General features: G+C 44.3%; 30 non-coding genes across 30 annotated transcripts; 20 read left to right on the forward strand and 10 right to left on the reverse strand.

Annotated features, from left to right (window-relative positions):
* The first annotated feature begins 130 nt into the window (after positions 1–130).
* TRNAT-UGU (transfer RNA threonine (anticodon UGU)) lies at positions 131–202 on the forward strand. The gene has a single exon. It is a non-coding gene; the product is annotated as a tRNA-Thr (tRNA).
* Positions 203–1,371: 1,169 nt separating this feature from the next.
* Positions 1,372–1,466, reverse strand: TRNAI-UAU (transfer RNA isoleucine (anticodon UAU)). The gene is made up of 2 exons: positions 1,429–1,466; positions 1,372–1,407 (listed from the first exon to the last, which is right to left on the reverse strand). It is a non-coding gene; the product is annotated as a tRNA-Ile (tRNA).
* Positions 1,467–1,758: 292 nt separating this feature from the next.
* On the forward strand, positions 1,759–1,840 carry TRNAS-GCU (transfer RNA serine (anticodon GCU)). Its single transcript has one exon. It is a non-coding gene; the product is annotated as a tRNA-Ser (tRNA).
* Positions 1,841–2,956: 1,116 nt separating this feature from the next.
* TRNAT-UGU (transfer RNA threonine (anticodon UGU)) lies at positions 2,957–3,028 on the forward strand. Its single transcript has one exon. It is a non-coding gene; the product is annotated as a tRNA-Thr (tRNA).
* Positions 3,029–4,197: 1,169 nt separating this feature from the next.
* TRNAI-UAU (transfer RNA isoleucine (anticodon UAU)) lies at positions 4,198–4,292 on the reverse strand. Its single transcript has 2 exons — positions 4,255–4,292; positions 4,198–4,233 (listed from the first exon to the last, which is right to left on the reverse strand). It is a non-coding gene; the product is annotated as a tRNA-Ile (tRNA).
* Positions 4,293–4,584: 292 nt separating this feature from the next.
* On the forward strand, positions 4,585–4,666 carry TRNAS-GCU (transfer RNA serine (anticodon GCU)). Its single transcript has one exon. It is a non-coding gene; the product is annotated as a tRNA-Ser (tRNA).
* Positions 4,667–5,782: 1,116 nt separating this feature from the next.
* On the forward strand, positions 5,783–5,854 carry TRNAT-UGU (transfer RNA threonine (anticodon UGU)). The gene has a single exon. It is a non-coding gene; the product is annotated as a tRNA-Thr (tRNA).
* Positions 5,855–7,023: 1,169 nt separating this feature from the next.
* Positions 7,024–7,118, reverse strand: TRNAI-UAU (transfer RNA isoleucine (anticodon UAU)). Its single transcript has 2 exons — positions 7,081–7,118; positions 7,024–7,059 (listed from the first exon to the last, which is right to left on the reverse strand). It is a non-coding gene; the product is annotated as a tRNA-Ile (tRNA).
* Positions 7,119–7,410: 292 nt separating this feature from the next.
* On the forward strand, positions 7,411–7,492 carry TRNAS-GCU (transfer RNA serine (anticodon GCU)). Its single transcript has one exon. It is a non-coding gene; the product is annotated as a tRNA-Ser (tRNA).
* A 1,116-nt stretch (positions 7,493–8,608) lies between these two features.
* TRNAT-UGU (transfer RNA threonine (anticodon UGU)) lies at positions 8,609–8,680 on the forward strand. Its single transcript has one exon. It is a non-coding gene; the product is annotated as a tRNA-Thr (tRNA).
* A 1,169-nt stretch (positions 8,681–9,849) lies between these two features.
* Positions 9,850–9,944, reverse strand: TRNAV-UAC (transfer RNA valine (anticodon UAC)). The gene is made up of 2 exons: positions 9,907–9,944; positions 9,850–9,885 (listed from the first exon to the last, which is right to left on the reverse strand). It is a non-coding gene; the product is annotated as a tRNA-Val (tRNA).
* A 292-nt stretch (positions 9,945–10,236) lies between these two features.
* On the forward strand, positions 10,237–10,318 carry TRNAS-GCU (transfer RNA serine (anticodon GCU)). The gene has a single exon. It is a non-coding gene; the product is annotated as a tRNA-Ser (tRNA).
* A 1,116-nt stretch (positions 10,319–11,434) lies between these two features.
* Positions 11,435–11,506, forward strand: TRNAT-UGU (transfer RNA threonine (anticodon UGU)). Its single transcript has one exon. It is a non-coding gene; the product is annotated as a tRNA-Thr (tRNA).
* Positions 11,507–12,675: 1,169 nt separating this feature from the next.
* TRNAI-UAU (transfer RNA isoleucine (anticodon UAU)) lies at positions 12,676–12,770 on the reverse strand. The gene is made up of 2 exons: positions 12,733–12,770; positions 12,676–12,711 (listed from the first exon to the last, which is right to left on the reverse strand). It is a non-coding gene; the product is annotated as a tRNA-Ile (tRNA).
* Positions 12,771–13,062: 292 nt separating this feature from the next.
* TRNAS-GCU (transfer RNA serine (anticodon GCU)) lies at positions 13,063–13,144 on the forward strand. The gene has a single exon. It is a non-coding gene; the product is annotated as a tRNA-Ser (tRNA).
* A 1,116-nt stretch (positions 13,145–14,260) lies between these two features.
* Positions 14,261–14,332, forward strand: TRNAT-UGU (transfer RNA threonine (anticodon UGU)). Its single transcript has one exon. It is a non-coding gene; the product is annotated as a tRNA-Thr (tRNA).
* Positions 14,333–15,487: 1,155 nt separating this feature from the next.
* On the reverse strand, positions 15,488–15,582 carry TRNAI-UAU (transfer RNA isoleucine (anticodon UAU)). Its single transcript has 2 exons — positions 15,545–15,582; positions 15,488–15,523 (listed from the first exon to the last, which is right to left on the reverse strand). It is a non-coding gene; the product is annotated as a tRNA-Ile (tRNA).
* Positions 15,583–15,874: 292 nt separating this feature from the next.
* TRNAS-GCU (transfer RNA serine (anticodon GCU)) lies at positions 15,875–15,956 on the forward strand. The gene has a single exon. It is a non-coding gene; the product is annotated as a tRNA-Ser (tRNA).
* A 1,116-nt stretch (positions 15,957–17,072) lies between these two features.
* On the forward strand, positions 17,073–17,144 carry TRNAT-UGU (transfer RNA threonine (anticodon UGU)). The gene has a single exon. It is a non-coding gene; the product is annotated as a tRNA-Thr (tRNA).
* Positions 17,145–18,313: 1,169 nt separating this feature from the next.
* TRNAI-UAU (transfer RNA isoleucine (anticodon UAU)) lies at positions 18,314–18,408 on the reverse strand. The gene is made up of 2 exons: positions 18,371–18,408; positions 18,314–18,349 (listed from the first exon to the last, which is right to left on the reverse strand). It is a non-coding gene; the product is annotated as a tRNA-Ile (tRNA).
* Positions 18,409–18,700: 292 nt separating this feature from the next.
* Positions 18,701–18,782, forward strand: TRNAS-GCU (transfer RNA serine (anticodon GCU)). Its single transcript has one exon. It is a non-coding gene; the product is annotated as a tRNA-Ser (tRNA).
* Positions 18,783–19,898: 1,116 nt separating this feature from the next.
* On the forward strand, positions 19,899–19,970 carry TRNAT-UGU (transfer RNA threonine (anticodon UGU)). Its single transcript has one exon. It is a non-coding gene; the product is annotated as a tRNA-Thr (tRNA).
* Positions 19,971–21,139: 1,169 nt separating this feature from the next.
* Positions 21,140–21,234, reverse strand: TRNAI-UAU (transfer RNA isoleucine (anticodon UAU)). The gene is made up of 2 exons: positions 21,197–21,234; positions 21,140–21,175 (listed from the first exon to the last, which is right to left on the reverse strand). It is a non-coding gene; the product is annotated as a tRNA-Ile (tRNA).
* A 292-nt stretch (positions 21,235–21,526) lies between these two features.
* Positions 21,527–21,608, forward strand: TRNAS-GCU (transfer RNA serine (anticodon GCU)). The gene has a single exon. It is a non-coding gene; the product is annotated as a tRNA-Ser (tRNA).
* A 1,116-nt stretch (positions 21,609–22,724) lies between these two features.
* Positions 22,725–22,796, forward strand: TRNAT-UGU (transfer RNA threonine (anticodon UGU)). Its single transcript has one exon. It is a non-coding gene; the product is annotated as a tRNA-Thr (tRNA).
* A 1,169-nt stretch (positions 22,797–23,965) lies between these two features.
* TRNAI-UAU (transfer RNA isoleucine (anticodon UAU)) lies at positions 23,966–24,060 on the reverse strand. The gene is made up of 2 exons: positions 24,023–24,060; positions 23,966–24,001 (listed from the first exon to the last, which is right to left on the reverse strand). It is a non-coding gene; the product is annotated as a tRNA-Ile (tRNA).
* Positions 24,061–24,352: 292 nt separating this feature from the next.
* Positions 24,353–24,434, forward strand: TRNAS-GCU (transfer RNA serine (anticodon GCU)). The gene has a single exon. It is a non-coding gene; the product is annotated as a tRNA-Ser (tRNA).
* A 1,116-nt stretch (positions 24,435–25,550) lies between these two features.
* TRNAT-UGU (transfer RNA threonine (anticodon UGU)) lies at positions 25,551–25,622 on the forward strand. The gene has a single exon. It is a non-coding gene; the product is annotated as a tRNA-Thr (tRNA).
* Positions 25,623–26,791: 1,169 nt separating this feature from the next.
* TRNAI-UAU (transfer RNA isoleucine (anticodon UAU)) lies at positions 26,792–26,886 on the reverse strand. Its single transcript has 2 exons — positions 26,849–26,886; positions 26,792–26,827 (listed from the first exon to the last, which is right to left on the reverse strand). It is a non-coding gene; the product is annotated as a tRNA-Ile (tRNA).
* A 292-nt stretch (positions 26,887–27,178) lies between these two features.
* Positions 27,179–27,260, forward strand: TRNAS-GCU (transfer RNA serine (anticodon GCU)). Its single transcript has one exon. It is a non-coding gene; the product is annotated as a tRNA-Ser (tRNA).
* Positions 27,261–27,898: the final 638 nt, after the last annotated feature.

The raw sequence follows: 27,898 nt of genomic DNA on the forward strand, positions 1-27,898 counted from the left end.
ATGCTCTTCAATTTGTGCACGCATGTAGACATTCAAATGCAACTGCATTTCCATACAGAGTCTCAAAATCATAGATATCTTCATACCGCAGTAAGAATACATGAAGCGATTTACATACTGCAGGCAGGCTGGCCTTGTAGCTCAGTGGCAGAGCACTGGTCTTGTAAACCAGGGGTCATGAGTTCAAGCCTCATCAGGGCCTTTTTATATGTGAGTTTCTGTATGTTGTTTCCAAGTCATTCTTTCTAGGAGTCACACCTTGTCTTAAGTTTGCTTATTGACAAGCTTCCCTTTCCTGCTTTCATCGTATCAAGAAGACTTCATGAAAACCATTGAACCATAAACTATCGCCTCACCCCTTCCGATTGCCTGACGAACGCCTGACAAATGCCATTCTCACCCCGCCGGGCAAGCCCTGCCGGGCAAAGCCAAATAAGCCATGCATATTTGAAGTTCCTTTGAAAGTCAGAGCGAGGACTATGACCTCTGTTCCGACTGAGTCTGCATCCACAGAAAGGATGAAATAAGGATCTAGAAATTTCACCAAGGAGATGTGAACTTCATCCCCCTTAAAATACTTTTCCTCCCAGATGCCCCGGCTCTTAGTCAAATGAGGTTAATCTTCAAAACCCCACCCCCACTAACCATAAATATCCGACTCTCCTGCTGTCCATTCAAATGATACAAGGTATCTTGTACATAGAGAGAATGTGAGAAAAAGCTGAATCGGTTCATAGATTTGGTGACCTTGGATGGGTGGGCTGGATAAAGAAGTGAACCTGATTTCGGGAAAAGGAGTATCGTGATGGGGATGAGGAAAAGAGAACATGGACCACATTCACAAGATAGAGAAATAAATATATTAGGTTGAATGGTTTTAAAAAGTTAACTTTGAGCATGAATTGTTTTTTTAAACTGCAAAGAATAAAAAAAATCAATGTGGGATTGGAGGCACAATCTGAGCAGAAAACACCATAAGCTGCTATGGTGCAACTCTTATGTTGACTAGAAACATTAATATGATGACGCTCTTCTTTTGATATGTCTTTCAGTTAAATTTTACTGTAAGTAGCTGATACAGCACTGTTTGCAGCTCCTCAGTATATGGTTATCCCGTGACAACAATGTTTTCATCATATTTATTATTCTACAAATGTATTTTTAAATGCACTGATGTGGTGTTTGCATGCTATGCAAGACGGCACATCATGGAATGTTTATAAGGAGCATCGAATAGGATTGTGATATTTGCACCTGGAAGAGTCGGACACGCAGATCCTGAAAAGAAGTAAAAACTCTCTAGCAAGGGCCGTCTTTCCCCTGAGTTTAATCTTTAGTTTTAGTGAAATGGTTTATGAAAAACCAGTAAGCTGCTCCAGGTGAGGCTCGTACTCACAACCTCGGCATGCCTCAATGCAAGTACTGCTGTATAAGTACCGCGCGCTAACCAATTGCGCCACTGGAGCTCACTGTTCTCATACCTCCCCAGTTGAGCCATCTAGACCTGACCAAGTAGATACTGGCACTGCTCCCTTATTCACTGTGCAAGATCGACTCACATGCTAGCATGTTATCATGACTATTAAAAACTACAGTCCTAATGGAACAGATTTGATAATTCTGCTATATCATGTGCTCTGTCTATTGAACACCACATATATTTGCCAGTTCTGACACAGTCTAGGAGAAACTTATGATTATTTGTAATTAGCACATCGTAAGAATTTCCTAAAAAATGAAACATAGTCACCTAAGGCAGACGAGGTGGCCGAGTGGTTAAGGCGATGGACTGCTAATCCATTGTGCTCTGCACGCATGGGTTCGAATCCCACCTTCGTCGGAACGCCATCAGACACTCTTTTGAAGGTGGGCATGTCTCGTAGTACAATTACACTCTCTTTCAAGACACAGCCATAATCCACTAGAAGGGCCCAACTGACTATTCCATTTTGGCAATTATGTCAAATTAAGGGAAGTGTTTTGTGCTTAATTGAAATTAGATCTTTCATGAAGTGTCCAGAGGATTGCCTTTCCCTCACTCCTGGCCTACTAACTAACCCTGGTCGTAGTGGGCGTAGTGGGGCTCCGCGGAGCTACGCGGAGTGGGCGAGAAGCTACGCCCACTCCCGCACTCCGTGTAGCCCCACTACGCACCTCCCTCCCGCTCTCCCCTACATACATTATTTAAGCAACTACCCTTAATAAAACAATTTTAAAGCACTTACCGTGTCCGGGGCTCGTCCGGGGCTCCCTCTTAGAATAGCGTCGTCCTGGATACCAATGCGCATGCGCGGGAGGCCGCGCATGCGCATTGGTATCCAGGAAGGGACGCTATTCCAAGAGGGAGCCCCGGAAGAGCCCCGGACATGGTAAGTGCTTTAAAAATTGTTTTATTAAGGTTAGTTGCTTAAATAATGTATGTAGGGGAGGGCGGGAGGGAGGCGGGTGGCGGCCGAATCGGCTACGCACACGGAGTGGGCGTAGTGTTGCCGGCTACGCTGTCTACGCAAAATGCGTAGAAGGCAACACTACGCCTACTCCGTGGGCGTAGCCGATTCGGACGCCCAGGGTTACTTCTAACCAGTTTGGATAGATAGACTGATAAGAAAGCAGCTCTTACTCCTAAAGTTTCAGCCATCTCAAGTGTATGACTGTTGACATATGTCTGCCCCACAGAGACAGATCACTTCTAATAAGCGAGTTCTCTATCTGTCACTGATTGTGGACATACTAACTAGAGCTATCAGTATGGTCATAAATGTGAATACTCTTATGTTCTCAAATCAAAATGGAGTTTTTCCTACTTCCAAGAAAAGTGTCTTAAGCATGCTCTTCAATTTGTGCACGCATGTAGACATTCAAATGCAACTGCATTTCCATACAGAGTCTCAAAATCATAGATATCTTCATACCGCAGTAAGAATACATGAAGCGATTTACATACTGCAGGCAGGCTGGCCTTGTAGCTCAGTGGCAGAGCACTGGTCTTGTAAACCAGGGGTCATGAGTTCAAGCCTCATCAGGGCCTTTTTATATGTGAGTTTCTGTATGTTGTTTCCAAGTCATTCTTTCTAGGAGTCACACCTTGTCTTAAGTTTGCTTATTGACAAGCTTCCCTTTCCTGCTTTCATCGTATCAAGAAGACTTCATGAAAACCATTGAACCATAAACTATCGCCTCACCCCTTCCGATCGCCTGACGAACGCCTGACAAACGCCATTCTCACCCCGCCGGGCAAGCCCTGCCGGGCAAAGCCAAATAAGCCATGCATATTTGAAGTTCCTTTGAAAGTCAGAGCGAGGACTATGACCTCTGTTCCGACTGAGTCTGCATCCACAGAAAGGATGAAATAAGGATCTAGAAATTTCACCAAGGAGATGTGAACTTCATCCCCCTTAAAATACTTTTCCTCCCAGATTCCCCGGCTCTTAGTCAAATGAGGTTAATCTTCAAAACCCCACCCCCACTAACCATAAATATCCGACTCTCCTGCTGTCCATTCAAATGATACAAGGTATCTTGTACATAGAGAGAATGTGAGAAAAAGCAGAATCGCTTCATAGATTTGGTGACCTTGGATGGGTGGGCTGGATAAAGAAGTGAACCTGATTTCGGGAAAAGGAGTATCGTGATGGGGATGAGGAAAAGAGAACATGGACCACATTCACAAGTTAGAGAAATAAATATATTAGGTTGAATGGTTTTAAAAAGTTAACTTTGAGCATGAATTGTTTTTTTAAACTGCAAAGAATAAAAAAAATCAATGTGGGATTGGAGGCACAATCTGAGCAGAAAGCACCATAAGCTGCTATGGTGCAACTCTTATGTTGACTAGAAACATTAATATGATGACGCTCTTCTTTTGATATGTCTTTCAGTTAAATTTTACTGTAAGTAGCTGATACAGCACTGTTTGCAGCTCCTCAGTATATGGTTATCCCGTGACAACAATGTTTTCATCATATTTATTATTCTACAAATGTATTTTTAAATGCACTGATGTGGTGTTTGCATGCTATGCAAGACGGCACATCATGGAATGTTTATAAGGAGCATCGAATAGGATTGTGATATTTGCACCTGGAAGAGTCGGACACGCAGATCCTGAAAAGAAGTAAAAACTCTCTAGCAAGGGCCGTCTTTCCCCTGAGTTTAATCTTTAGTTTCAGTGAAATGGTTTATGAAAAACCAGTAAGCTGCTCCAGGTGAGGCTCGAACTCACAACCTCGGCATGCCTCAGTGCAAGTACTGCTGTATAAGTACAGCGCGCTAACCGATTGCGCCACTGGAGCTCCCTGTTCTCATACCTCCCCAGTTGAGCCATCTAGAGCTGACCAAGTAGATACTGGCACTGCTCCCTTATTCACTGTGCAAGATCGACTCACATGCTAGCATGTTATCATGACTATTAAAAACTACAGTCCTAATGGAACAGATTTGATAATTCTGCTATATCATGTGCTCTGTCTATTGAACACCACATATATTTGCCAGTTCTGACACAGTCTAGGAGAAACTTATGATTATTTGTAATTAGCACATCGTAAGAATTTCCTAAAAAATGAAACATAGTCACCTAAGGCAGACGAGGTGGCCGAGTGGTTAAGGCGATGGACTGCTAATCCATTGTGCTCTGCACGCGTGGGTTCGAATCCCACCTTCGTCGGAACGCCAACAGACACTCTTTTGAAGGTGGGCATGTCTCGTAGTACAATTACACTCTCTTTCAAGACACAGCCATAATCCACTAGAAGGGCCCAACTGACTATTCCATTTTGGCAATTATGTCAAATTAAGGGAAGTGTTTTGTGCTTAATTGAAATTAGATCTTTCATGAAGTGTCCAGAGGATTGCCTTTCCCTCACTCCTGGCCTTCTAACTAAACCTGGTCGTAGTGGGCGTAGTGGGGCTCCGCGGAGCTACGCGGAGTGGGCGAGAAGCTACGCCCACTCCCGCACTCCGCGTAGCCCCACTACGCACCTCCCTCCCGCTCTCCCCTAAATACATTATTTAAGCAACTACCCTTAATAAAACAATTTTAAAGCACTTACCGTGTCCGGGGCTCGTCCGGGGCTCCCTCTTAGAATAGCGTCATCCTGGATACCAATGGGCATGCGCGGGAGGCCGCGCATGCGCATTGGTATCCAGGAAGGGACGCTATTCCAAGAGGGAGCCCCGGAAGAGCCCCGGACATGGTAAGTGCTTTAAAAATTGTTTTATTAAGGTTAGTTGCTTAAATAATGTATGTAGGGGAGGGCGGGAGGGAGGCGGGTGGCGGCCGAATCGGCTACGCACACGGAGTGGGCATAGTGTTGCCGGCTACGCTGTCTACGCAAAATGCGTAGAAGGCAACACTACGCCTACTCCGTGGGCGTAGCCGATTCGGACGCCCAGGGTTACTTCTAACCAGTTTGGATAGATAGACTGATAAGAAAGCAGCTCTTACTCCTAAAGTTTCAGCCATCTCAAGTGTATGACTGTTGACATATGTCTGCCCCACAGAGACAGATCACTTCTAATAAGTGAGTTCTCTATCTGTCACTGATTGTGGACATACTAACTAGAGCTATCAGTATGGTCATAAATGTGAATACTCTTATGTTCTCAAATCAAAATGGAGTTTTTCCTACTTCCAAGAAAAGTGTCTTAAGAATGCTCTTCAATTTGTGCACGCATGTAGACATTCAAATGCAACTGCATTTCCATACAGAGTCTCAAAATCATAGATATCTTCATACCGCAGTAAGAATACATGAAGCGATTTACATACTGCAGGCAGGCTGGCCTTGTAGCTCAGTGGCAGAGCACTGGTCTTGTAAACCAGGGGTCATGAGTTCAAGCCTCATCAGGGCCTTTTTATATGTGAGTTTCTGTATGTTGTTTCCAAGTCATTCTTTCTAGGAGTCACACCTTGTCTTAAGTTTGCTTATTGACAAGCTTCCCTTTCCTGCTTTCATCGTATCAAGAAGACTTCATGAAAACCATTGAACCATAAACTATCGCCTCACCCCTTCCGATCGCCTGACGAACGCCTGACAAACGCCATTCTCACCCCGCCGGGCAAGCCCTGCCGGGCAAAGCCAAATAAGCCATGCATATTTGAAGTTCCTTTGAAAGTCAGAGCGAGGACTATGACCTCTGTTCCGACTGAGTCTGCATCCACAGAAAGGATGAAATAAGGATCTAGAAATTTCACCAAGGAGATGTGAACTTCATCCCCCTTAAAATACTTTTCCTCCCAGATGCCCCGGCTCTTAGTCAAATGAGGTTAATCTTCAAAACCCCACCCCCACTAACCATAAATATCCGACTCTCCTGCTGTCCCTTCAAATGATACAAGGTATCTTGTACATAGAGAGAATGTGAGAAAAAGCAGAATCGCTTCATAGATTTGGTGACCTTGGATGGGTGGGCTGGATAAAGAAGTGAACCTGATTTCGGGAAAAAGAGTATCGTGATGGGGATGAGGAAAAGAGAACATGGACCACATTCACAAGTTAGAGAAATAAATATATTAGGTTGAATGGTTTTAAAAAGTTAACTTTGAGCATGAATTGTTTTTTTAAACTGCAAAGAATAAAAAAAATCAATGTGGGATTGGAGGCACAATCTGAGCAGAAAGCACCATAAGCTGCTATGGTGCAACTCTTATGTTGACTAGAAACATTAATATGATGACGCTCTTCTTTTGATATGTCTTTCAGTTAAATTTTACTGTAAGTAGCTGATACAGCACTGTTTGCAGCTCCTCAGTATATGGTTATCCCGTGACAACAATGTTTTCATCATATTTATTATTCTACAAATGTATTTTTAAATGCACTGATGTGGTGTTTGCATGCTATGCAAGACGGCACATCATGGAATGTTTATAAGGAGCATCGAATAGGATTGTGATATTTGCACCTGGAAGAGTCGGACACGCAGATCCTGAAAAGAAGTAAAAACTCTCTAGCAAGGGCCGTCTTTCCCCTGAGTTTAATCTTTAGTTTTAGTGAAATGGTTTATGAAAAACCAGTAAGCTGCTCCAGGTGAGGCTCGAACTCACAACCTCGGCATGCCTCAATGCAAGTACTGCTGTATAAGTACTGCGCGCTAACCGATTGCGCCACTGGAGCTCACTGTTCTCATACCTCCCCAGTTGAGCCATCTAGAGCTGACCAAGTAGATACTGGCACTGCTCCCTTATTCACTGTGCAAGATCGACTCACATGCTAGCATGTTATCATGACTATTAAAAACTACAGTCCTAATGGAACAGATTTGATAATTCTGCTATATCATGTGCTCTGTCTATTGAACACCACATATATTTGCCAGTTCTGACACAGTCTAGGAGAAACTTATGATTATTTGTAATTAGCACATCGTAAGAATTTCCTAAAAAATGAAACATAGTCACCTAAGGCAGACGAGGTGGCCGAGTGGTTAAGGCGATGGACTGCTAATCCATTGTGCTCTGCACGCGTGGGTACGAATCCGACCTTTGTCGGAACGCCATCAGACACTCTTTTGAAGGTGGGCATGTCTCGTAGTACAATTACACTCTCTTTCAAGACACAGCCATAATCCACTAGAAGGGCCCAACTGACTATTCCATTTTGGCAATTATGTCAAATTAAGGGAAGTGTTTTGTGCTTAATTGAAATTAGATCTTTCATGAAGTGTCCAGAGGATTGCCTTTCCCTCACTCTTGGCCTTCTAACTAACCCTGGTCGTAGTGGGCGTAGTGGGACTCCGCGGAGCTACGCGGAGTGGGCGAGAAGCTACGCCCACTCCCGCACTCCGCGTAGCCCCACTACGCACCTCCCTCCCGCTCTCCCCTACATACATTATTTAAGCAACTACCCTTAATAAAACAATTTTAAAGCACTTACCGTGTCCGGGGCTCGTCCGGGGCTCCCTCTTGGAATAGCGTCGTCCTGGATACCAATGCCCATGCGCGGGAGGCCGCGCATGCGCATTGGTATCCAGGAAGGGACGCTATTCCAAGAGGGAGCCCCGGAAGGGCCCCGGACATGGTAAGTGCTTTAAAAATTGTTTTATTAAGGTTAGTTGCTTAAATAATGTATGTAGGGGAGGGCGGGAGGGAGGCGGGTGGCGGCCGAATCGGCTACGCACACGGAGTGGGCGTAGTGTTGCCGGCTACGCTGTCTACGCAAAATGCGTAGAAGGCAACACTACGCCTACTCCGTGGGCGTAGCCGATTCGGACGCCCAGGGTTACTTCTAACCAGTTTGGATAGATAGACTGATAAGAAAGCAGCTCTTACTTCTAAAGTTTCAGCCATCTCAAGTGTATGACTGTTGACATATGTCTGCCCCACAGAGACAGATCACTTCTAATAAGTGAGTTCTCTATCTGTCACTGATTGTGGACATACTAACTAGAGCTATCAGTATGGTCATAAATGTGAATACTCTTATGTTCTCAAATCAAAATGGAGTTTTTCCTACTTCCAAGAAAAGTGTCTTAAGCATGCTCTTCAATTTGTGCACGCATGTAGAAATTCAAATGCAACTGCATTTCCATACAGAGTCTCAAAATCATAGATATCTTCATACCGCAGTAAGAATACATGAAGCGATTTACATACTGCAGGCAGGATGGCCTTGTAGCTCAGTGGCAGAGCACTGGTCTTGTAAACCAGGGGTCATGAGTTCAAGCCTCATCAGGGCCTTTTTATATGTGAGTTTCTGTATGTTGTTTCCAAGTCATTCTTTCTAGGACTCACACCTTGTCTTAAGTTTGCTTATTGACAAGCTTCCCTTTCCTGCTTTCATCGTATCAAGAAGACTTCATGAAAACCATTGAACCATAAACTATCGCCTCACCCCTTCCGATCGCCTGACGAACGCATGACAAACGCCATTCTCACCCCGCCGGGCAAGCCCTGCCGGGCAAAGCCAAATAAGCCATGCATATTTGAAGTTCCTTTGAAAGTCAGAGCGAGGACTATGACCTCTGTTCCGACTGAGTCTGCATCCACAGAAAGGATGAAATAAGGATCTAGAAATTTCACCAAGGAGATGTGAACTTCATCCCCCTTAAAATACTTTTCCTCCCAGATGCCCCGGCTCTTAGTCAAATGAGGTTAATCTTCAAAACCCCACCCCCACTAACCATAAATATCCGACTCTCGTGCTGGCCATTCAAATGATACAAGGTATCTTGTACATTGAGAGAATGTGAGAAAAAGCAGAATCGCTTCATAGATTTGGTGACCTTGGATGGGTGGGCTGGATAAAGAAGTGAACCTGATTTCGGGAAAAGGAGTATCGTGATGAGGATGAGGAAAAGAGAACATGGACCACATTCACAAGTTAGAGAAATAAATATATTAGGTTGAATGGTTTTAAAAAGTTAACTTTGAGCATGAATTGTTTTTTTAAACTGCAAAGAATAAAAAAAATCAATGTGGGATTGGAGGCACAATCTGAGCAGAAAGCACCATAAGCTGCTATGGTGCAACTCTTATGTTGACTAGAAACATTAATATGATGACGCTCTTCTTTTGATATGTCTTTCAGTTAAATTTTACTGTAAGTAGCTGATACAGCACTGTTTGCAGCTCCTCAGTATATGGTTATCCCGTGACAACAATGTTTTCATCATATTTATTATTCTACAAATGTATTTTTAAATGCACTGATGTGGTGTTTGCATGCTATGCAAGACGGCACATCATGGAATGTTTATAAGGAGCATCGAATAGGATTGTGATATTTGCACCTGGAAGAGTCGGACACGCAGATCCTGAAAAGAAGTAAAAACTCTCTAGCAAGGGCCGTCTTTCCCCTGAGTTTAATCTTTTGTTTTAGTGAAATGGTTTATGAAAAACCAGTAAGCTGCTCCAGGTGAGGCTCGAACTCACAACCTCGGCATGCCTCAATGCAAGTACTGCTGTGTAAGTACCGCACGCTAACCGATTGCGCCACTGGAGCTCACTGTTCTCATACCTCCCCAGTTGAGCCATCTAGAGCTGACCAAGTAGATACTGGCACTGCTCCCTTATTCACTGTGCAAGATCGACTCACATGCTAGCATGTTATCATGACTATTAAAAACTACAGTCCTAATGGAACAGATTTGATAATTCTGCTATATCATGTGCTCTGTCTATTGAACACCACATATATTTGCCAGTTCTGACACAGTCTAGGAGAAACTTATGATTATTTGTAATTAGCACATCGTAAGAATTTCCTAAAAAATGAAACATAGTCACCTAAGGCAGACGAGGTGGCCGAGTGGTTAAGGCGATGGACTGCTAATCCATTGTGCTCTGCACGCGTGGGTTCGAATCCCACCTTCGTCGGAGCGCCATCAGACACTCTTTTGAAGGTGGGCATGTCTCGTAGTACAATTACACTCTCTTTCAAGACACAGCCATAATCCACTAGAAGGGCCCAACTGACTATTCCATTTTGGCAATTATGTCAAATTAAGGGAAGTGTTTTGTGCTTAATTGAAATTAGATCTTTCATGAAGTGTCCAGAGGATTGCCTTTCCCTCACTCCTGGCCTTCTAACTAACCCTGGTCGTAGTGGGCGTAGTGGAGCTCCGCGGAGCTACGCGGAGTGGGCGAGAAGCTACGCCCACTCCCGCACTCCGCGTAGCCCCACTACGCACCTCCCTCCCGCTCTCCCCTACATACATTATTTAAGCAACTACCCTTAATAAAACAATTTTAAAGCACTTACCGTGTCCGGGGCTCGTCCGGGGCTCCCTCTTGGAATAGGGTCGTCCTGGATACCAATGCGCATGCACGGGAGGCCGCGCATGCGCATTGGTATCCAGGAAGGGACGCTATTCCAAGAGGGAGCCCCGGAAGAGCCCCGGACATGGTAAGTGCTTTAAAAATTGTTTTATTAAGGTTAGTTGCTTAAATAATGTATGTAGGGGAGGGCGGGAGGGAGGCGGGTGGCGGCCGAATCGGCTACGCACACGGAGTGGGCGTAGTGTTGCCGGCTACGCTGTCTACGCAAAATGCGTAGAAGGCAACACTACGCCTACTCCGTGGGCGTAGCCGATTCGGACGCCCAGGGTTACTTCTAACCAGTTTGGATAGATAGACTGATAAGAAAGCAGCTCTTACTCCTAAAGTTTCAGCCATCTCAAGTGTATGACTGTTGACATATGTCTGCCCCACAGAGACAGATCACTTCTAATAAGTGAGTTCTCTATCTGTCACTGATTGTGGACATACTAACTAGAGCTATCAGTATGGTCATAAATGTGAATACTCTTATGTTCTCAAATCAAAATGGAGTTTTTCCTACTTCCAAGAAAAGTGTCTTAAGCATGCTCTTCAATTTGTGCACGCATGTAGACATTCAAATGCAACTGCATTTCCATACAGAGTCTCAAAATCATAGATATCTTCATACCGCAGTAAGAATACATGAAGCGATTTACATACGGCAGGCAGGCTGGCCTTGTAGCTCAGTGGCAGAGCACTGGTCTTGTAAACCAGGGGTCATGAGTTCAAGCCTCATCAGGGCCTTTTTATATGTGAGTTTCTGTATGTTGTTTCCAAGTCATTCTTTCTAGGAGTCACACCTTGTCTTAAGTTTGCTTATTGACAAGCTTCCCTTTCCTGCTTTCATCGTATCAAGAAGACTTCATGAAAACCATTGAACCATAAACTATCGCCTCACCCCTTCCGATCGCCTGACGAACGCCTGACAAATGCCATTCTCACCCCGCCGGGCAAGCCCTGCCGGGCAAAGCCAAATAAGCCATGCATATTTGAAGTTCCTTTGAAAGTCAGAGCGAGGACTATGACCTCTGTTCCGACTGAGTCTGCATCCACAGAAAGGATGAAATAAGGATCTAGAAATTTCACCAAGGAGATGTGAACTTCATCCCCCTTAAAATACTTTTCCTCCCAGATGCCCCGGCTCTTAGTCAAATGAGGTTAATCTTCAAAACCCCACCCCCACTAACCATAAATATCCGACTCTCCTGCTGTCCATTCAAATGATACAAGGTATCTTGTACATAGAGAGAATGTGAGAAAAAGCAGAATCGCTTCATAGATTTGGTGACCTTGGATGGGTGGGCTGGATAAAGAAGTGAACCTGATTTCGGGAAAAGGAGTATCGTGATGGGGATGAGGAAAAGAGAACATGGACCACATTCACAAGTTAGAGAAATAAATATATTAGGTTGAATGGTTTTAAAAAGTTAACTTTGAGCATGAATTGTTTTTTTAAACTGCAAAGAATAAAAAAAATCAATGTGGGATTGGAGGCACAATCTGAGCAGAAAGCACCATAAGCTGCTATGGTGCAACTCTTATGTTGACTAGAAACATTAATATGATGACGCTCTTCTTTTGATATGTCTTTCAGTTAAATTTTACTGTAAGTAGCTGATACAGCACTGTTTGCAGCTCCTCAGTATATGGTTATCCCGTGACAACAATGTTTTCATCATATTTATTATTCTACAATTGTATTTTTAAATGCACTGATGTGGTGTTTGCATGCTATGCAAGACGGCACATCATGGAATGTTTATAAGGAGCATCGAATAGGATTGTGATATTTGCACCTGGAAGAGTCGGACACGCGGATCCTGAAAAGAAGTAAAAACTCTCTAGCAAGGGCCGTCTTTCCCCTGAGTTTAATCTTTAGTTTTAGTGAAATGGTTTATGAAAAACCAGTAAGCTGCTCCAGGTGAGGCTCGAACTCACAACCTCGGCACGCCTCAATGCAAGTACTGCTGTATAAGCACCGCGCGCTAACCGATTGCGCCACTGGAGCTCACTGTTCGCATATCTCCCCAGTTGAGCCATCTAGAGCTGACCAAGTAGATACTGGCACTGCTCCCTTATTCACTGTGCAAGATCGACTCACATGCTAGCATGTTATCATGACTATTAAAAACTACAGTCCTAATGGAACAGATTTGATAATTCTGCTATATCATGTGCTCTGTCTATTGAACACCACATATATTTGCCAGTTCTGACACAGTCTAGGAGAAACTTATGATTATTTGTAATTAGCACATCGTAAGAATTTCCTAAAAAATGAAACATAGTCACCTAAGGCAGACGAGGTGGCCGAGTGGTTAAGGCGATGGACTGCTAATCCATTGTGCTCTGCACACATGGGTTCAAATCCCACCTTTGTCGGAACGCCATCAGACACTCTTTTGAAGGTGGGCATGTCTCGTAGTACAATTACACTCTCTTTCAAGACACAGCCATAATCCACTAGAAGGGCCCAACTGACTATTCCATTTTGGCAATTATGTCAAATTAAGGGAAGTGTTTTGTGCTTAATTGAAATTAGATCTTTCATGAAGTTTCCAGAGGATTGCCTTTCCCTCACTCTTGGCCTTCTAACTAACCCTGGTCGTAGTGGGCGTAGTGGGACTCCGCGGAGCTACGCGGAGTGGGCGAGAAGCTACGCCCACTCCCGCACTCCGCGTAGCCCCACTACGCACCTCCCTCCCGCTCTCCCCTACATACATTATTTAAGCAACTACCCTTAATAAAACAATTTTAAAGCACTTACCGTGTCCGGGGCTCGTCCGGGGCTCCCTCTTGGAATAGCGTCGTCCTGGATACCAATGCCCATGCGCGGGAGGCCGCGCATGCGCATTGGTATCCAGGAAGGGACGCTATTCCAAGAGGGAGCCCCGGAAGAGCCCCGGACATGGTAAGTGCTTTAAAAATTGTTTTATTAAGGTTAGTTGCTTAAATAATGTATGTAGGGGAGGGCGGGAGGGAGGCGGGTGGCGGCCGAATCGGCTACGCACACGGAGTGGGCGTAGTGTTGCCGGCTACGCTGTCTACGCAAAATGCGTAGAAGGCAACACTACGCCTACTCCGTGGGCGTAGCCGATTCGGACGCCCAGGGTTACTTCTAACCAGTTTGGATAGATAGACTGATAAGAAAGCAGCTCTTACTCCTAAAGTTTCAGCCATCTCAAGTGTATGACTGTTGACATATGTCTGCCCCACAGAGACAGATCACTTCTAATAAGTGAGTTCTCTATCTGTCACTGATTGTGGACATACTAACTAGAGCTATCAGTATGGTCATAAATGTGAATACTCTTATGTTCTCAAATCAAAATGGAGTTTTTCCTACTTCCAAGAAAAGTGTCTTAAGCATGCTCTTCAATTTGTGCACGCATGTAGACATTCAAATGCAACTGCATTTCCATACAGAGTCTCAAAATCATAGATATCTTCATACCGCAGTAAGAATACATGAAGCGATTTACATACTGCAGGCAGGATGGCCTTGTAGCTCAGTGGCAGAGCACTGGTCTTGTAAACCAGGGGTCATGAGTTCAAGCCTCATCAGGGCCTTTTTATATGTGAGTTTCTGTATGTTGTTTCCAAGTCATTCTTTCTAGGAGTCACACCTTGTCTTAAGTTTGCTTATTGACAAGCTTCCCTTTCCTGCTTTCATCATATCAAGAAGACTTCATGAAAACCATTGAACCATAAACTATCGCCTCACCCCTTCCGATCGCCTGACGAACGCCTGACAAACGCCATTCTCACCCCGCCGGGCAAAGCCAAATAAGCCATGCATATTTGAAGTTCCTTTGAAAGTCAGAGCGAGGACTATGACCTCTGTTCCGACTGAGTCTGCATCCACAGAAAGGATGAAATAAGGATCTAGAAATTTCACCAAGGAGATGTGAACTTCATCCCCCTTAAAATACTTTTCCTCCCAGATGCCCCGGCTCTTAGTCAAATGAGGTTAATCTTCAAAACCCCACCCCCACTAACCATAAATATCCGACTCTCCTGCTGTCCATTCAAATGATACAAGGTATCTTGTACATAGAGAGAATGTGAGAAAAAGCAGAATCGCTTCATAGATTTGGTGACCTTGGATGGGTGGGCTGGATAAAGAAGTGAACCTGATTTCGGGAAAAGGAGTATCGTGATGGGGATGAGGAAAAGAGAACATGGACCACATTCACAAGTTAGAGAAATAAATATATTAGGTTGAATGGTTTTAAAAAGTTAACTTTGAGCATGAATTGTTTTTTTAAACTGTAAAGAATAAAAAAAATCAATGTGGGATTGGAGGCACAATCTGAGCAGAAAGCACCATAAGCTGCTATGGTGCAACTCTTATGTTGACTAGAAACATTAATATGATGACGCTCTTCTTTTGATATGTCTTTCAGTTAAATTTTACTGTAAGTAGCTGATACAGCACTGTTTGCAGCTCCTCAGTATATGGTTATCCCGTGACAACAATGTTTTCATCATATTTATTATTCTACAAATGTATTTTTAAATGCACTGATGTGGTGTTTGCATGCTATGCAAGACGGCACATCATGGAATGTTTATAAGGAGCATCGAATAGGATTGTGATATTTGCACCTGGAAGAGTCGGACACGCAGATCCTGAAAAGAAGTAAAAACTCTCTAGCAAGGGCCGTCTTTCCCCTGAGTTTAATCTTTAGTTTTAGTGAAATGGTTTATGAAAAACCAGTGAGCTGCTCCAGGTGAGGCTCGAACTCACAACCTCGGCATGCCTCAATGCAAGTACTGCTGTATAAGTACCGCGCGCTAACCGATTGCGCCACTGGAGCTCACTGTTCTCATACCTCCCCAGTTGAGCCATCTAGAGCTGACCAAGTAGATACTGGCACTGCTCCCTTATTCACTGTGCAAGATCGACTCACATGCTAGCATGTTATCATGACTATTAAAAACTACAGTCCTAATGGAACAGATTTGATAATTCTGCTATATCATGTGCTCTGTCTATTGAACACCACATATATTTGCCAGTTCTGACACAGTCTAGGAGAAACTTATGATTATTTGTAATTAGCACATCGTAAGAATTTCCTAAAAAATGAAACATAGTCACCTAAGGCAGACGAGGTGGCCGAGTGGTTAAGGCGATGGACTGCTAATCCATTGTGCTCTGCACGCGTGGGTTCGAATCCCACCTTCGTCGGAACGCCATCAGACACTCTTTTGAAGGTGGGCATGTCTCGTAGTACAATTACACTCTCTTTCAAGACACAGCCATAATCCACTAGAAGGGCCCAACTGACTATTCCATTTTGGCAATTATGTCAAATTAAGGGAAGTGTTTTGTGCTTAATTGAAATTAGATCTTTCATGAAGTGTCCAGAGGATTGCCTTTCCCTCACTCCTGGCCTTCTAACTAACCCTGGTCGTAGTGGGCGTAGTGGGGCTCCGCGGAGCTACGCGGAGTGGGCGAGAAGCTACGCCCACTCCCGCACTCCGCGTAGCCCCACTACGCACCTCCCTCCCGCTCTCCCCTACATACATTATTTAAGCAACTACCCTTAATAAAACAATTTTAAAGCACTTACCGTGTCCGGGGCTCGTCCGGGGCTCCCTCTTAGAATAGCGTCGTCCTGGATACCAATGCGCATGCGCGGGAGGCCGCGCATGCGCATTGGTATCCAGGAAGGGACGCTATTCCAAGAGGGAGCCCCGGAAGAGCCCCGGACATGGTAAGTGCTTTAAAAATTGTTTTATTAAGGTTAGTTGCTTAAATAATGTATGTAGGGGAGGGCGGGAGGGAGGCGGGTGGCGGCCGAATCGGCTACGCACACGGAGTGGGCGTAGTGTTGCCGGCTACGCTGTCTACGCAAAATGCGTAGAAGGCAACACTACGCCTACTCCGTGGGCGTAGCCGATTCGGACGCCCAGGGTTACTTCTAACCAGTTTGGATAGATAGACTGATAAGAAAGCAGCTCTTACTCCTAAAGTTTCAGCCATCTCAAGTGTATGACTGTTGACATATGTCTGCCCCACAGAGACAGATCACTTCTAATAAGTGAGTTCTCTATCTGTCACTGATTGTGGACATACTAACTAGAGCTATCAGTATGGTCATAAATGTGAATACTCTTATGTTCTCAAATCAAAATGGAGTTTTTCCTACTTCCAAGAAAAGTGTCTTAAGCATGCTCTTCAATTTGTGCACGCATGTAGACATTCAAATGCAACTGCATTTCCATACAGAGTCTCAAAATCATAGATATCTTCATACCGCAGTAAGAATACATGAAGCGATTTACATACTGCAGGCAGGCTGGCCTTGTAGCTCAGTGGCAGAGCACTGGTCTTGTAAACCAGGGGTCATGAGTTCAAGCCTCATCAGGGCCTTTTTATATGTGAGTTTCTGTATGTTGTTTCCAAGTCATTCTTTCTAGGAGTCACACCTTGTCTTAAGTTTGCTTATTGACAAGCTTCCCTTTCCTGCTTTCATCGTATCAAGAAGACTTCATGAAAACCATTGAACCATAAACTATCGCCTCACCCCTTCCGATTGCCTGACGAACGCCTGACAAATGCCATTCTCACCCCGCCGGGCAAGCCCTGCCGGGCAAAGCCAAATAAGCCATGCATATTTGAAGTTCCTTTGAAAGTCAGAGCGAGGACTATGACCTCTGTTCCGACTGAGTCTGCATCCACAGAAAGGATGAAATAAGGATCTAGAAATTTCACCAAGGAGATGTGAACTTCATCCCCCTTAAAATACTTTTCCTCCCAGATGCCCCGGCTCTTAGTCAAATGAGGTTAATCTTCAAAACCCCACCCCCACTAACCATAAATATCCGACTCTCCTGCTGTCCATTCAAATGATACAAGGTATCTTGTACATAGAGAGAATGTGAGAAAAAGCTGAATCGGTTCATAGATTTGGTGACCTTGGATGGGTGGGCTGGATAAAGAAGTGAACCTGATTTCGGGAAAAGGAGTATCGTGATGGGGATGAGGAAAAGAGAACATGGACCACATTCACAAGTTAGAGAAATAAATATATTAGGTTGAATGGTTTTAAAAAGTTAACTTTGAGCATGAATTGTTTTTTTAAACTGCAAAGAATAAAAAAAATCAATGTGGGATTGGAGGCACAATCTGAGCAGAAAGCACCATAAGCTGCTATGGTGCAACTCTTATGTTGACTAGAAACATTAATATGATGACGCTCTTCTTTTGATATGTCTTTCAGTTAAATTTTACTGTAAGTAGCTGATACAGCACTGTTTGCAGCTCCTCAGTATATGGTTATCCCGTGACAACAATGTTTTCATCATATTTATTATTCTACAAATGTATTTTTAAATGCACTGATGTGGTGTTTGCATGCTATGCAAGACGGCACATCATGGAATGTTTATAAGGAGCATCGAATAGGATTGTGATATTTGCACCTGGAAGAGTCGGACACGCAGATCCTGAAAAGAAGTAAAAACTCTCTAGCAAGGGCCGTCTTTCCCCTGAGTTTAATCTTTAGTTTTAGTGAAATGGTTTATGAAAAACCAGTAAGCTGCTCCAGGTGAGGCTCGAACTCACAACCTCGGCATGCCTCAATGCAAGTACTGCTGTATAAGTACTGCGCGCTAACCGATTGCGCCACTGGAGCTCACTGTTCTCATACCTCCCCAGTTGAGCCATCTAGAGCTGACCAAGTAGATACTGGCACTGCTCCCTTATTCACTGTGCAAGATCGACTCACATGCTAGCATGTTATCATGACTATTAAAAACTACAGTCCTAATGGAACAGATTTGATAATTCTGCTATATCATGTGCTCTGTCTATTGAACACCACATATATTTGCCAGTTCTGACACAGTCTAGGAGAAACTTATGATTATTTGTAATTAGCACATCGTAAGAATTTCCTAAAAAATGAAACATAGTCACCTAAGGCAGACGAGGTGGCCGAGTGGTTAAGGCGATGGACTGCTAATCCATTGTGCTCTGCACGCGTGGGTACGAATCCGACCTTTGTCGGAACGCCATCAGACACTCTTTTGAAGGTGGGCATGTCTCGTAGTACAATTACACTCTCTTTCAAGACACAGCCATAATCCACTAGAAGGGCCCAACTGACTATTCCATTTTGGCAATTATGTCAAATTAAGGGAAGTGTTTTGTGCTTAATTGAAATTAGATCTTTCATGAAGTGTCCAGAGGATTGCCTTTCCCTCACTCTTGGCCTTCTAACTAACCCTAGTCGTAGTGGGCGTAGTGGGACTCCGCGGAGCTACGCGGAGTGGGCGAGAAGCTACGCCCACTCCCGCACTCCGCGTAGCCCCACTACGCACCTCCCTCCCGCTCTCCCCTACATACATTATTTAAGCAACTACCCTTAATAAAACAATTTTAAAGCACTTACCGTGTCCGGGGCTCGTCCGGGGCTCCCTCTTGGAATAGCGTCGTCCTGGATACCAATGCCCATGCGCGGGAGGCCGCGCATGCGCATTGGTATCCAGGAAGGGACGCTATTCCAAGAGGGAGCCCCGGAAGGGCCCCGGACATGGTAAGTGCTTTAAAAATTGTTTTATTAAGGTTAGTTGCTTAAATAATGTATGTAGGGGAGGGCGGGAGGGAGGCGGGTGGCGGCCGAATCGGCTACGCACACGGAGTGGGCGTAGTGTTGCCGGCTACGCTGTCTACGCAAAATGCGTAGAAGGCAACACTACGCCTACTCCGTGGGCGTAGCCGATTCGGACGCCCAGGGTTACTTCTAACCAGTTTGGATAGATAGACTGATAAGAAAGCAGCTCTTACTCCTAAAGTTTCAGCCATCTCAAGTGTATGACTGTTGACATATGTCTGCCCCACAGAGACAGATCACTTCTAATAAGTGAGTTCTCTATCTGTCACTGATTGTGGACATACTAACTAGAGCTATCAGTATGGTCATAAATGTGAATACTCTTATGTTCTCAAATCAAAATGGAGTTTTTCCTACTTCCAAGAAAAGTGTCTTAAGCATGCTCTTCAATTTGTGCACGCATGTAGAAATTCAAATGCAACTGCATTTCCATACAGAGTCTCAAAATCATAGATATCTTCATACCGCAGTAAGAATACATGAAGCGATTTACATACTGCAGGCAGGATGGCCTTGTAGCTCAGTGGCAGAGCACTGGTCTTGTAAACCAGGGGTCATGAGTTCAAGCCTCATCAGGGCCTTTTTATATGTGAGTTTCTGTATGTTGTTTCCAAGTCATTCTTTCTAGGACTCACACCTTGTCTTAAGTTTGCTTATTGACAAGCTTCCCTTTCCTGCTTTCATCGTATCAAGAAGACTTCATGAAAACCATTGAACCATAAACTATCGCCTCACCCCTTCCGATCGCCTGACGAACGCATGACAAATGCCATTCTCACCCCGCCGGGCAAGCCCTGCCGGGCAAAGCCAAATAAGCCATGCATATTTGAAGTTCCTTTGAAAGTCAGAGCGAGGACTATGACCTCTGTTCCGACTGAGTCTGCATCCACAGAAAGGATGAAATAAGGATCTAGAAATTTCACCAAGGAGATGTGAACTTCATCCCCCTTAAAATACTTTTCCTCCCAGATGCCCCGGCTCTTAGTCAAATGAGGTTAATCTTCAAAACCCCACCCCCACTAACCATAAATATCCGACTCTCGTGCTGGCCATTCAAATGATACAAGGTATCTTGTACATTGAGAGAATGTGAGAAAAAGCAGAATCGCTTCATAGATTTGGTGACCTTGGATGGGTGGGCTGGATAAAGAAGTGAACCTGATTTCGGGAAAAGGAGTATCGTGATGAGGATGAGGAAAAGAGAACATGGACCACATTCACAAGTTAGAGAAATAAATATATTAGGTTGAATGGTTTTAAAAAGTTAACTTTGAGCATGAATTGTTTTTTTAAACTGCAAAGAATAAAAAAAATCAATGTGGGATTGGAGGCACAATCTGAGCAGAAAGCACCATAAGCTGCTATGGTGCAACTCTTATGTTGACTAGAAACATTAATATGATGACGCTCTTCTTTTGATATGTCTTTCAGTTTAATTTTACTGTAAGTAGCTGATACAGCACTGTTTGCAGCTCCTCAGTATATGGTTATCCCGTGACAACAATGTTTTCATCATATTTATTAATCTACAAATGTATTTTTAAATGCACTGATGTGGTGTTTGCATGCTATGCAAGACGGCACATCATGGAATGTTTATAAGGAGCATCGAATAGGATTGTGATATTTGCACCTGGAAGAGTCGGACACGCAGATCCTGAAAAGAAGTAAAAACTCTCTAGCAAGGGCCGTCTTTCCCCTGAGTTTAATCTTTAGTTTTAGTGAAATGGTTTATGAAAAACCTGTAAGCTGCTCCAGGTGAGGCTCGAACTCACAACCTCGGCATGCCTCAATGCAAGTACTGCTGTATAAGTACCGCGCGCTAACCGATTGCGCCACTGGAGCTCACTGTTCTTATACCTCCCCCGTTGAGCCATCTAGAGCTGACCAAGTAGATACTGGCACTGCTCCCTTATTCACTGTGCAAGATCGACTCACATGCTAGCATGTTATCATGACTATTAAAAACTACAGTCCTAATGGAACAGATTTGATAATTCTGCTATATCATGTGCTCTGTCTATTGAACACCACATATATTTGCCAGTTCTGACACAGTCTAGGAGAAACTTATGATTATTTGTAATTAGCACATCGTAAGAATTTCCTAAAAAATGAAACATAGTCACCTAAGGCAGACGAGGTGGCCGAGTGGTTAAGGCGATGGACTGCTAATCCATTGTGCTCTGCACGCGTGGGTTCGAATCCCACCTTCGTCGGAACGCCATCAGACACTCTTTTGAAGGTGGGCATGTCTCGTAGTACAATTACACTCTCTTTCAAGACACAGCCATAATCCACTAGAAGGGCCCAACTGACTATTCCATTTTCGCAATTATGTCAAATTAAGGGAAGTGTTTTGTGCTTAATTGAAATTAGATCTTTCATGAAGTGTCCAGAGGATTGCCTTTCCCTCACTCCTGGCCTTCTAACTAACCCTGGTCGTAGTGGGCGTAGTGGGGCTCCGCGGAGCTACGCGGAGTGGGCGAGAAGCTACGCCCACTCCCGCACTCCGCGTAGCCCCACTACGCACCTCCCTCCCGCTCTCCCCTACATACATTATTTAAGCAACTACCCTTAATAAAACAATTTTAAAGCACTTACCGTGTCCGGGGCTCGTCCGGGGCTCCCTCTTGGAATAGCGTCGTCCTGGATACCAATGCGCATGCGCGGGAGGCCGCGCATGCGCATTGGTATCCAGGAAGGGACGCTATTCCAAGAGGGAGCCCCGGAAGAGCCCCGGACATGGTAAGTGCTTTAAAAATTGTTTTATTAAGGTTAGTTGCTTAAATAATGTATGTAGGGGAGGGCGGGAGGGAGGCGGGTGGCGGCCGAATCGGCTACGCACACGGAGTGGGCGTAGTGTTGCCGGCTACGCTGTCTACGCAAAATGCGTAGAAGGCAACACTACGCCTACTCCGTGGGCGTAGCCGATTCGGACGCCCAGGGTTACTTCTAACCAGTTTGGATAGATAGACTGACAAGAAAGCAGCTCTTACTCCTAAAGTTTCAGCCATCTCAAGTGTATGACTGTTGACATATGTCTGCCCCACAGAGACAGATCACTTCTAATAAGTGAGTTCTCTATCTGTCACTGATTGTGGACATACTAACTAGAGCTATCAGTATGGTCATAAATGTGAATACTCTTATGTTCTCAAATAAAAATGGAGTTTTTCCTACTTCCAAGAAAAGTGTCTTAAGCATGCTCTTCAATTTGTGCACGCATGTAGACATTCAAATGCAACTGCATTTCCATACAGAGTCTCAAAATCATAGATATCTTCATACCGCAGTAAGAATACATGAAGCGATTTACATACTGCAGGCAGGCTGGCCTTGTAGCTCAGTGGCAGAGTACTGGTCTTGTAAACCAGTGGTCATGAGTTCAAGCCTCATCAGGGCCTTTTTATATGTGAGTTTCTGTATGTTGTTTCCAAGTCATTCTTTCTAGGAGTCACACCTTGTCTTAAGTTTGCTTATTGACAAGCTTCCCTTTCCTGCTTTCATCGTATCAAGAAGACTTCATGAAAACCATTGAACCATAAACTATCGCCTCACCCCTTCCGATCGCCTGACGAACGCCTGACAAACGCCATTTTCACCCCGCCGGGCAAGCCCTGCCGGGCAAAGCCAAATAAGCCATGCATATTTGAAGTTCCTTTGAAAGTCAGAGCGAGGACTATGACCTCTGTTCCGACTGAGTCTGCATCCACAGAAAGGATGAAATAAGGATCTAGAAATTTCACCAAGGAGATGTGAACTTCATCCCCCTTAAAATACTTTTCCTCCAAGATGCCCCGGCTCTTAGTCAAATGAGGTTAATCTTCAAAACCCCACCCCCACTAACCATAAATATCCGACTCTCCTGCTGTCCATTCAAATGATACAAGGTATCTTGTACATAGAGAGAATGTGAGAAAAAGCAGAATCGCTTCATAGATTTGGTGACCTTGGATGGGTGGGCTGGATAAAGAAGTGAACCTGATTTCGGGAAAAGGAGTATCGTGATGGGGATGAGGAAAAGAGAACATGGACCACATTCACAAGTTAGAGAAATAAATATATTAGGTTGAATGGTTTTAAAAAGTTAACTTTGAGCATGAATTGTTTTTTTAAACTGCAAAGAATAAAAAAAATCAATGTGGGATTGGAGGCACAATCTGAGCAGAAAGCACCATAAGCTGCTATGGTGCAACTCTTATGTTGACTAGAAACATTAATATGATGACGCTCTTCTTTTGATATGTCTTTCAGTTAAATTTTACTGTAAGTAGCTGATACAGCACTGTTTGCAGCTCCTCAGTATATGGTTATCCCGTGACAACAATGTTTTCATCATATTTATTATTCTACAAATGTATTTTTAAATGCACTGATGTGGTGTTTGCATGCTATGCAAGACGGCACATCATGGAATGTTTATAAGGAGCATCGAATAGGATTGTGATATTTGCACCTGGAAGAGTCGGACACGCAGATCCTGAAAAGAAGTAAAAACTCTCTAGCAAGGGCCGTCTTTCCCCTGAGTTTAATCTTTTGTTTTAGTGAAATGGTTTATGAAAAACCAGTAAGCTGCTCCAGGTGAGGCTCGAACTCACAACCTCGGCATGCCTCAATGCAAGTACTGCTGTATAAGTACCGCACGCTAACCGATTGCGCCACTGGAGCTCACTGTTCTCATACCTCCCCAGTTGAGCCATCTAGAGCTGACCAAGTAGATACTGGCACTGCTCCCTTATTCACTGTGCAAGATCGACTCACATGCTAGCATGTTATCATGACTATTAAAAACTACAGTCCTAATGGAACAGATTTGATAATTCTGCTATATCATGTGCTCTGTCTATTGAACACCACATATATTTGCCAGTTCTGACACAGTCTAGGAGAAACTTATGATTATTTGTAATTAGCACATCGTAAGAATTTCCTAAAAAATGAAACATAGTCACCTAAGGCAGACGAGGTGGCCGAGTGGTTAAGGCGATGGACTGCTAATCCATTGTGCTCTGCACGCGTGGGTTCGAATCCCACCTTCGTCGGAGCGCCATCAGACACTCTTTTGAAGGTGGGCATGTCTCGTAGTACAATTACACTCTCTTTCAAGACACAGCCATAATCCACTAGAAGGGCCCAACTGACTATTCCATTTTGGCAATTATGTCAAATTAAGGGAAGTGTTTTGTGCTTAATTGAAATTAGATCTTTCATGAAGTGTCCAGAGGATTGCCTTTCCCTCACTCCTGGCCTTCTAACTAACCCTGGTCGTAGTGGGCGTAGTGGAGCTCCGCGGAGCTACGCGGAGTGGGCGAGAAGCTACGCCCACTCCCGCACTCCGCGTAGCCCCACTACGCACCTCCCTCCCGCTCTCCCCTACATACATTATTTAAGCAACTACCCTTAATAAAACAATTTTAAAGCACTTACCGTGTCCGGGGCTCGTCCGGGGCTCCCTCTTGGAATAGGGTCGTCCTGGATACCAATGCGCATGCACGGGAGGCCGCGCATGCGCATTGGTATCCAGGAAGGGACGCTATTCCAAGAGGGAGCCCCGGAAGAGCCCCGGACATGGTAAGTGCTTTAAAAATTGTTTTATTAAGGTTAGTTGCTTAAATAATGTATGTAGGGGAGGGCGGGAGGGAGGCGGGTGGCGGCCGAATCGGCTACGCACACGGAGTGGGCGTAGTGTTGCCGGCTACGCTGTCTACGCAAAATGCGTAGAAGGCAACACTACGCCTACTCCGTGGGCGTAGCCGATTCGGACGCCCAGGGTTACTTCTAACCAGTTTGGATAGATAGACTGATAAGAAAGCAGCTCTTACTCCTAAAGTTTCAGCCATCTCAAGTGTATGACTGTTGACATATGTCTGCCCCACAGAGACAGATCACTTCTAATAAGTGAGTTCTCTATCTGTCACTGATTGTGGACATACTAACTAGAGCTATCAGTATGGTCATAAATGTGAATACTCTTATGTTCTCAAATCAAAATGGAGTTTTTCCTACTTCCAAGAAAAGTGTCTTAAGCATGCTCTTCAATTTGTGCACGCATGTAGACATTCAAATGCAACTGCATTTCCATACAGAGTCTCAAAATCATAGATATCTTCATACCGCAGTAAGAATACATGAAGCGATTTACATACGGCAGGCAGGCTGGCCTTGTAGCTCAGTGGCAGAGCACTGGTCTTGTAAACCAGGGGTCATGAGTTCAAGCCTCATCAGGGCCTTTTTATATGTGAGTTTCTGTATGTTGTTTCCAAGTCATTCTTTCTAGGAGTCACACCTTGTCTTAAGTTTGCTTATTGACAAGCTTCCCTTTCCTGCTTTCATCGTATCAAGAAGACTTCATGAAAACCATTGAACCATAAACTATCGCCTCACCCCTTCCGATCGCCTGACGAACGCCTGACAAATGCCATTCTCACCCCGCCGGGCAAGCCCTGCCGGGCAAAGCCAAATAAGCCATGCATATTTGAAGTTCCTTTGAAAGTCAGAGCGAGGACTATGACCTCTGTTCCGACTGAGTCTGCATCCACAGAAAGGATGAAATAAGGATCTAGAAATTTCACCAAGGAGATGTGAACTTCATCCCCCTTAAAATACTTTTCCTCCCAGATGCCCCGGCTCTTAGTCAAATGAGGTTAATCTTCAAAACCCCACCCCCACTAACCATAAATATCCGACTCTCCTGCTGTCCATTCAAATGATACAAGGTATCTTGTACATAGAGAGAATGTGAGAAAAAGCAGAATCGCTTCATAGATTTGGTGACCTTGGATGGGTGGGCTGGATAAAGAAGTGAACCTGATTTCGGGAAAAGGAGTATCGTGATGGGGATGAGGAAAAGAGAACATGGACCACATTCACAAGTTAGAGAAATAAATATATTAGGTTGAATGGTTTTAAAAAGTTAACTTTGAGCATGAATTGTTTTTTTAAACTGCAAAGAATAAAAAAAATCAATGTGGGATTGGAGGCACAATCTGAGCAGAAAGCACCATAAGCTGCTATGGTGCAACTCTTATGTTGACTAGAAACATTAATATGATGACGCTCTTCTTTTGATATGTCTTTCAGTTAAATTTTACTGTAAGTAGCTGATACAGCACTGTTTGCAGCTCCTCAGTATATGGTTATCCCGTGACAACAATGTTTTCATCATATTTATTATTCTACAATTGTATTTTTAAATGCACTGATGTGGTGTTTGCATGCTATGCAAGACGGCACATCATGGAATGTTTATAAGGAGCATCGAATAGGATTGTGATATTTGCACCTGGAAGAGTCGGACACGCGGATCCTGAAAAGAAGTAAAAACTCTCTAGCAAGGGCCGTCTTTCCCCTGAGTTTAATCTTTAGTTTTAGTGAAATGGTTTATGAAAAACCAGTAAGCTGCTCCAGGTGAGGCTCGAACTCACAACCTCGGCACGCCTCAATGCAAGTACTGCTGTATAAGCACCGCGCGCTAACCGATTGCGCCACTGGAGCTCACTGTTCGCATATCTCCCCAGTTGAGCCATCTAGAGCTGACCAAGTAGATACTGGCACTGCTCCCTTATTCACTGTGCAAGATCGACTCACATGCTAGCATGTTATCATGACTATTAAAAACTACAGTCCTAATGGAACAGATTTGATAATTCTGCTATATCATGTGCTCTGTCTATTGAACACCACATATATTTGCCAGTTCTGACACAGTCTAGGAGAAACTTATGATTATTTGTAATTAGCACATCGTAAGAATTTCCTAAAAAATGAAACATAGTCACCTAAGGCAGACGAGGTGGCCGAGTGGTTAAGGCGATGGACTGCTAATCCATTGTGCTCTGCACACATGGGTTCAAATCCCACCTTTGTCGGAACGCCATCAGACACTCTTTTGAAGGTGGGCATGTCTCGTAGTACAATTACACTCTCTTTCAAGACACAGCCATAATCCACTAGAAGGGCCCAACTGACTATTCCATTTTGGCAATTATGTCAAATTAAGGGAAGTGTTTTGTGCTTAATTGAAATTAGATCTTTCATGAAGTTTCCAGAGGATTGCCTTTCCCTCACTCTTGGCCTTCTAACTAACCCTGGTCGTAGTGGGCGTAGTGGGACTCCGCGGAGCTACGCGGAGTGGGCGAGAAGCTACGCCCACTCCCGCACTCCGCGTAGCCCCACTACGCACCTCCCTCCCGCTCTCCCCTACATACATTATTTAAGCAACTACCCTTAATAAAACAATTTTAAAGCACTTACCGTGTCCGGGGCTCGTCCGGGGCTCCCTCTTGGAATAGCGTCGTCCTGGATACCAATGCCCATGCGCGGGAGGCCGCGCATGCGCATTGGTATCCAGGAAGGGACGCTATTCCAAGAGGGAGCCCCGGAAGAGCCCCGGACATGGTAAGTGCTTTAAAAATTGTTTTATTAAGGTTAGTTGCTTAAATAATGTATGTAGGGGAGGGCGGGAGGGAGGCGGGTGGCGGCCGAATCGGCTACGCACACGGAGTGG

The sequence above is a fragment of the Lissotriton helveticus genome, chromosome 5_1 (assembly GCF_964261635.1).
Source record: "Lissotriton helveticus chromosome 5_1, aLisHel1.1, whole genome shotgun sequence".
In the NCBI taxonomy this organism is placed as follows: domain Eukaryota; kingdom Metazoa; phylum Chordata; class Amphibia; order Caudata; family Salamandridae; genus Lissotriton; species Lissotriton helveticus.